General features: G+C 32.5%; 1 pseudogene; it reads right to left on the reverse strand.

Moving 5' to 3' along the window:
• The window catches only part of LOC114489756, a 28,904-nt pseudogene extending 24,250 nt beyond the window's left edge, over nt 1-4,654 (reverse strand).
• Between the last annotated feature and the right edge of the window lie 4,111 nt (nt 4,655-8,765).

An 8,765-nucleotide genomic window follows, 5' to 3' on the forward strand; every position in this document is an offset into this window, starting at 1 on the left:
TGGCCCAGGTCTGTCAGCTGCCGCTCACACGCTCAGCGTCCGCCCACTTTGGTCTTTCATGCCCCAGGTGCCTTATGCACCCGGTCCCAATTCTCTCTGCTCTCTGCACTGTGACCCTTGCCCAGCTGCCAGACTCTGCCCCCACTACTGGTCTGGATGAATGTGTCTATTTTAACTTCTTGGTTGTCCAACTTCCATTCAGGTCAATTTTCTGTCAGTTCTGGTTGTTATTCTGTTTCTAAATTATTGTTGTCTCTATCTTGGTTGTGCAAAGAAGCATAGTGTGTCTACCTATGCCTCCATCTTGGCTGGAAGTCTAACTTATTTCATGTTTTATTACATGGTCAGCATCCAGCTACACAAAGCAGTTGTACTTCAGCACATTGAACAAAAACCTTGCTATGAACTTGTTTGTTCAAGTAACTTATGAGCCATCTTAAACTCTAAACTATGAAAATGAAGGTTTCAATATCATTTGGAAAAACAAGTTAAGCAGTCAAGTAAGTTAACCCTGATACCCCACATTTTGGAATACCAAAGTAATAATAGAAAACTAATAATTATAAGCTGCATTCAAAAAGATAGCTACCACAATCTTGTTGGTAAGTGAAAAATACTGAGTAATGGTTTACTAAATTATGTATAGATGTATAATAAGTAATATACAAACATTAAAATAACACTAATATAGATTAAACTTTTCCTGACATTTCTGACATGAAAAACAAATAAATTACTACTTCAATTCTCTAAAATTACAAAAAAAATCATAAAGCAATATTAAATGATATATAAATAAAAGACAATTTGCTATTACTTTGTCTTTACATAAAATCAAATTCACAGACAGAGCCTGGCTACTATTGTACAATTTTGAATTAATTTTGAACTCAGCTTGAAAAATTTCCATATTATGTCCACATATGAAACATTTTCTTATACTTTATGAAGAAATTTTGGCATGTACAAAATCATGTTAGATTTACATCTATTTTTTATATATAGCCCTTATAAAAATAATTTCCCTATGTTACTCAGATATATTTAGCAAACATAAATATGTTTACTCACTACAGACAATAGTTATTCATATAAAATAAAAGGTTGAAATTTTTGATTTAGGTTTATTCAGATGAGCCAAACTAATTTATTATTAGATCATATTTCTTAAAGTTGTATTTTTTTCTACCTGGGTTCTGGGCAAAGTGCATGTTGTTTACCTTTAATTCACTTCCCAAAATAAATTATTGTATTTAGTTCCATTTTATTACCTATAGATCAACTTTACTTTGGGGAACTTTGTGTAAGAAGCCCTGGTTAAGATGAAGATAATTTGTTACCATGGAATCAGAGAAGTAAAAATAGCACCCAGTGAGCTGGTGCACTTAGCCATCATCTCAGAGAGAAAGATGTCAAGCCAAGCAGCATTAGAGTCAGGGATTTCATTTCATTGTTTAAATTCCATTAGTTAGAAGGTAGCTGTATTTCTCAAACTGCAATGCAGCTAAAAGTTGAGATAATATGAAATGTAGAACTGTGGTGAACATATGCGACACTGCAATCTGAGAAATTTTAGCAATCATGTAATTAGGAAAACATCTACACTCACAAACTATGCCTTTAATATGTTTAGAATTTAATAACTTCATTAAAATTTAAAATGTTCACAATAATATTGATTATTTAACATTTAAATTTAATATTCAAGTTGCCCACTGTTGTTTCATTTAGTTTTTCATAAGTGTGGTTGTTGCATCATATAATTTTATATTTATACATGTTTTTAACAGCTTATGTAAATATATATAGCATAAGAAGCCTTTCTAAAGAAATTGTAATATATTTTTATTCATTTGAAGTTAAGATATCATTGAACTTTAAACCTATTTGCTATTGTTCAGTGGACAGGAAACTAATTAGGACCTATATATTAATCATCAACTTACCAATCAGGACAAGCAGAAAAAAATAACATAAAAATTATCAAATAACATCTTATGAGAAAAATTTTTTCATACCTAAATATCATTATGTATAGGAATAAAAAATCCTTTCCTTGAAAAAAAAATAAAAGAGAAATATTTTCTAGGTACTTTTGTCACAATGTTCACCAAAATTTAAAATTCCTGAATCAGGTTTGTATTCTATTTATGTTTTGTTTTCAAATTTTATTTTTTAATTTTATTTTTATTGTTGACACTATAAAAGATGTCTCTGTTTCTCCCTTTTGTTTATTTCTACTCTATCCCCACCCCCCTTCCCTCTGGCCATCACCACAGGGTGTTTGCAAATTTCCAATTTTTCCATTCATAAAGTTATTTGAATCATTTTTTACAACTTCACAGCTAGAAATATGAACTTACTCTGGAGAAAAATATTTCCTAAAGAATCCCTGGATGGCATATATTTAAAAATCATGCATTTTAGATATCAGGAAAAGCTGGAGACTTTGTTAAGTTATAAAAAAGTCTTTGATCCAACTTAGACCTTTTATTTTATACATGGTCTTGGGAACAGTTATTTTTAATGCTTATTTTATTCCTATGTTGGATATAATCTCCTAAACAGAAGTCCTATCAGTTACTTTTTAAAAATTAATTTTATTTATGTATTTTTATTGAGATAGAATTAACATATAACATGGTATTAGTTTTAGGTGCACAACATAATGATTCGACATATGTATTTCAAAATGATTATCTTACTAAGTTTACCTGATGTCTATCACCTCACCTAGTTACAATTTTTTTCTTGTAATAAGAACTTTTAAGAGCTCTTCCCTCAGCACCTCCCTCAGCACCAAATATACTATAGTGTGTTGTTACCAATACTCACCATGCTGTATGTTACTACCCCAGAACTTACGTATCTGATTACTGGAAGCTTGCACCTTTGGACCACCTTCACCCATTTTGCCACCTCCTAACCCCCACCTCTGATAACCACCAATCTGTTCTTTGTATCTGAACTTGATTTTTAGATTCCGTATCTGTTGTTTTAAACTAGAAACAATTTTAACACCTGTTACTTAATCTTTTAAAATATTAACCAGTGTCTTAAACATTATTTTTCATTTCTTCTGTCCCTATATTATCATCCTGCACAAAGAATTACAGAAAATCCCCCCCAAAATCTATTTTTTTATTTTCACAGAAACTAGAGGATCTGTGCAGAATTATCCTAGTGATATATTACACAGGATAAAAATAAACATGCTACCGTGTTTTTATAATGGCTATACTGGTTATTTTACCAATAACTATCTGTAACACTTTTTAAGGATAAAAATGGGGCATATATTTTATGATAGAATTTATAATAGATGGCCAAAAATTTAGGAAACTGGGAGTGGTGTTACTGGCTTGTTATGAAATAATTAATTGCCTTCTTCAAGTTTTTATCAGGTCTATAGACAGCAGCTCTAGTAATTTTTGTTTAGTTTTTGTTTGTTTCTCATAAAGAATCACCTAGCATTATTTGACATTCAAACTTCTAATACTAAATTTCTAATTTCATATTTCTTTGGGAAATTGTGAAGAAAATTTCTACTTATTAAAGGACACAGAGTAGAAAGGTAGAGAAAAAAGGGGGTGGGGAGAAGGTGGATGAAAAGCAAGGATGATTATATGGGAAAAGAGGTGGAAGAGAGTAGAATAGTAGTAATTATATGGCAAATGATATAATACTTGCTTTCCATCAGGACAACAGGTGATCTAAACTACTGTGGTCCATCTGTGGAATTGAAGGTATGGGATCAGCATTACAGTGAAGCAGTGCAATTACCATATTCAGTTTAACTCCTTCACAAGGGTTTTCCTTTTCAGTTGTAAGAATTACCATAAATTTATAAAGGAAAAAGAGAATTCAGTTTGCACTACCAGGCTGTGCGTCAGAATTACCTGGAGTAGTTTAAAAATTATTTTAATACTTAAAAATATTTTTAATTTATAAAGTAAAAAATTTAATGGATGTATAAATTTTTAAAACTCTGACATTGTAATTAGATTGCCAATGGGAGTGTAATATATCTGTGTTTTTAATAGGACCCATAAGTGATCCTTCTGTACCAGATCATTAAGTATTTTCTTTATGCATTTAATACAGGTATGATATTTAAAAAGCTGATTTACTTAATGTATTAATATAACCAATCTGTAGAAATAGACAATTTTCTATGCTAACATATATAAATCTCATTGAATCTAACTTATATTACAGGTAATTCTGGGTCTACTCTGAACTTCTATCCATGTGGGTAGAATCTATTTGGTCCTTTGTTTTTTTTACAGGCTTTAATTGAATATATCCCTTATTATTTGTTTGAAGCATAGGGCTTTGATAGTATTTATTTTAGTTTTACAATTGAACTCCCAGAGTACATTACAGAGGAAAATGGCAGTGTGAACAGTTATAACCTGGGAATATTTTTGTGTGTGTGAATTTATTTCTCTACTTTATGCCAAGTCTGCTATGTAAACATTAGTTTGTTCCCTGCTCCTGGGTAAATCACTTTGATTAAAAGTCACAGTAAAATAAATCCCTCAACTCATAGACCCTTTTATTTTTTCTTTTAGTTTCTAGGTCAGTGCGTTTTTTCCTACAGATACTCACCTCTGCTCTGCAGCTGCCGAACAGGCTCGCCTCCAGGACTCATCTCTCCTAATTAAGAAGCTGCATCAGAGGGGGAAAATAAAAAGCCCCTCTCCACCACAATTCCTCCTGCAGCTTCTCCACGGCTGGTGATCCCTGTGTGCAGCCCTTCAAGGTGCAGCCCTTCAAGGTGCAGTCCGGGGAGCCTTGTTAACATGTCTTCCACTTACCAAAGCTTAAAGTATGTGCAAAAGTAAAATCCATGGAGAATGTCTTGCCTTTCTTTATCTCTTTTGTTCCAACTATACTTTATTTGGCGAATATTGTACAGAGCTTGTTAAATGATGATTAGGTCATTCTCTAGTTGGAGTTCAAGTGAAGTTCTCTTTGATAGGTAGGTACGCACTCCTTCTGCCATTTCTCTCAGAAGCCTTCTCTAGCATTAAAGATTTGGTGTCTGTAAGTCTGCATAACTTGGATGAAATTATAGGAGTTTTGGGGTTTTTTTACATATGATGCTGTATGCAAAGGAGTAACATTATTAAACAAGGTGCATGAAACAAGCACAGGTAAAATGATGTAATTGACAGAAAACTGTTCCCTCAGTTATAAAGAATCTAAACCAAAAATGTGCATCTTTTTATGTGTTACGTGAGTACTGTTATGGACAGTGAAGAGGAACACTGAGTTCACAGGCAGTTCTGCATTACATTAAGTACAAGGGCTTTTCAAATGTTATAGTTTATAAGAATCACAACTTAGAAAAAGGGACAAGCTTTTCTTTTGCTCCAAATAATTTTGAAAAGTAGTGAACACTTCTTTTGTGAGAACATGTCCCTAGAAGTATTAGTTTGATTAATGAGATTCTTAAAATCATTTGAAAGCCTCACTTAGATACACTATTACTGTGTACTACTTTCAAGAACACTCAAGATTCGCAACAATGAGGACCCTAGGACATAAAGTACTAGAGAGTTTTTGAAATTTTTCTTATTAGTTGAGAGTATTTATTTAGTACATTAGGCTCTTTCTCCAATTTCTGAAACATTTTTTAAGAATTATTGGATTCACATACATTTGAAAATTAGGAAATATCTTATTTTTCCTTAATAAGGAAGAACACACAAATATTCTCTTTGTTAATTTAATATAGGTATGCTATTTGAAAAACTATTTTTAATATATATTAGCATAACCAATCTATAGAACTAGACAAGTTTCTGTATTAAGGTAGCATTATATATACCTCACTGAATCTATATTTTGTGGATAATTCTAATAAAATAAATTTGACATGTTATAAAAGACTAAAGAGGCAAATTAACTTAATCATTTTGGTCATATACAGAGAACAGGAAATAAGAACTACTAAATTTCAACATCAGGAAGAAACAGAGAAAGTTCCAGAAATAAGTATGTATCTATCTGACTAAGATATAATGAGTATTTTATGTTTTTATCCTTTAAAGAAACCTCCTCATAGAGATCTAGGATGTACTAGACCACTCAGAAGAGGCTGTCACACATTTAAATACTATCAATCATCCCCTTGGTTTCTGTTTCTATGAGTCTCTTTGTTGTTTGTTTTGTTGTCTTGAGATTCCACATTTAAGTGAAGTTATCTGTGTTTGTCTTTCTCTGACTGACTTCACTTAGCATAATACCTTCTATATCCATCCATGTTGTCACAAATGACAAGATTTTATTCTTTTGGACTACTGCATATACATACCACATTGTCTTTACCACTCGTCTATCAATGGACACCCAGGGTGCTTCCATATCTTGGCTATTGTAGATAATGCTGTAATGAACATAGGGGTGAATATGTCTTTTTAAATTAGTGTCCTCATTTTCTTTGGATTAAATACCCAGAGGTGAAATTTCTGGGTAGTATAGTAGATCTATTTTTAGTGTTTTGAGGAATCCCTATACTGTTTCCCACAGGGGCTGCAGCCGTTTGCAGTCTTGCCGACAGTGCACCAAGGTTCCCTGTTCTCCACATTCTCGCCAAAGGGAACGTTAAAGTGGAAGGAAAACACAGTCAACAATATTGTGATAAGTTTACACAGTGACAGGTGAGTCCTAGAATTCATGGATTGATCACAATAGGCTATAAAAATGTTGAATCACTACATTATACAGTTCACACTAAGATAACTAATATAAGACTTTATGTCAACTATACTTAAGTGAAATACTTAAAAAAAACTATCACTACATAGAAACTCTCAATTAATATATATCTTCTGTTTGTTTCATTCCTTGAGGGATTTTATATCCCAATTCTAACTAAGTTAATTTTTATTCAAAATTTACCTCATTTATTTTAACAACTCCTACTGCCATTTCCTCTTTTCCAAATACTAATATGTGCCCATGGTATTTTGTTTTATATAGCTTATGATTAAAGATATTTGACACATTTAAACCACCTATGCTATCAAACAAAGTCCAGTGAGTGTCATGGAGAGCTATGAATATTGTCTTTTGGCCAATAGGGTGTTAAGAGGCTTCAAAGAGAACAAAACCACATACCTGTTTTGAAAACTAGGTACACTTTGTAAAAACACAGATGGAGAGAAAGGAAACTTTCAATAATATTTAAAAAACACATAAAGTGGGAAAGGGAAGCATCACCTGAGACACAGAATATTGCTGGACAGTTTGGAGCCAGCGAACGTAATTTGTAATCGTACTGTAAACATGGCAAGAAAATATAAACATAAGGGACAGATATCAGGAAGCATCAAAACTAAAGTTGATTGGTTTTGTTTGTTTGTAGTTGATATACTTTTAATACCTAGTCCTTCACAGAGAGATGTTACTTTACTATCAACTTGGCCCGCTCAAAACCAGAACGTCAGTGACAGTAGAAATAATTGCTCCCAAAAGAGTGGCATTTCCTTAATTTTTAGTGTTCATCCTAAAATAACTTTATTGTAATTCATTTCAGGTTCAAAAATCATGAGTGTACAACTGAATGAAACAGTCACCATGTCAACACACCATGTAATCACAGCACACACACACCAACACAAAAGAAAAAAACCAGAACATTTTCAAAACCCAGTGCTCTCATCATCCCCCTTCAGTTACTATGTCCCCTTGGAAGGGTAACTGGTATCCTGACTTCTGTCATCATAGACTATTTTTGTCTGTTTCTGAACATTATATAAATGGAACCATATAGTACATTCTACTTAGTGTCTGGCTTCTTTAACTGAACAGTAAAATTAAAATATGCTACGTGTAGCAAAGTTTCTTTTTCATTTATTGCTGTATAGTATTCCCTAATCTACACTAAGAAAAGCCTACAATACAATTATCCATTTTACTGCTGGTAGTTATTTAAACTGTCTCCTGCTTTTGCTGCTATAAACAGCATGGGGATGAATAGTCTCTCTTACAGACTGAATTCTACCCCACTTCAAAACTCATCTGTTGAATCCCTAACTTTACATGTGACTATATTTAGAGATAGGGCCTTTAGTAAAACAGCTGAGGTAAAATGAAACCATAAGAGTAGAGCTGTAATCCCATAGGGCTAGTGTTTCTATAAGAAGAGAAGGGCACCAGAGATCTTTTTCCTCTTCCTCTGTATAAACACAGAGAAAAGGCCATATGAGGACACAGCAAATAGGTGGTCATCCATCCACCAAGAAGAGAGGCTTAACCAGAAACCAACCCTGGCAACTTGATCTTGGATGCTAGTCTCCAGAACTGTGAGAAAATAAATTGTTATTTAAGCCACCCAGTCTATGATATTTTATTATGACAACCCAAGCAAATGAATAAACTCCCGTATGTAAATATAACAAAATTCTTACATTCATTATAAATATAGAGGTGTTGCATATTTTCATTAGTCTTATTCCTAGGTAACTGAAGTTTTCTACAAATACTAAAGTGTTGTCATTAAATTTCACTATGTCCTTAAATTTCACTATGTAATTTTCATCACCTTGTATATAGTTCTTTGGAAAATTTATTTTTTTAGTAATAACAGCTTATTTCTAGATTACCTTGAATTATCTACATATATATTATATCATCTTCAAATAAGTAGTATTTCATTTTTTCTTTCCCAATTCTTATAATTTACATTTTGTTGCATCATTACAGAAGCTAGGATTTCTGGTAAGATGATAAATAAAAGTGGGAATACTAAGCGC

Source organism: Phyllostomus discolor, chromosome 11 (assembly GCF_004126475.2).
Source record: "Phyllostomus discolor isolate MPI-MPIP mPhyDis1 chromosome 11, mPhyDis1.pri.v3, whole genome shotgun sequence".
NCBI lineage: Eukaryota > Metazoa > Chordata > Mammalia > Chiroptera > Phyllostomidae > Phyllostomus > Phyllostomus discolor.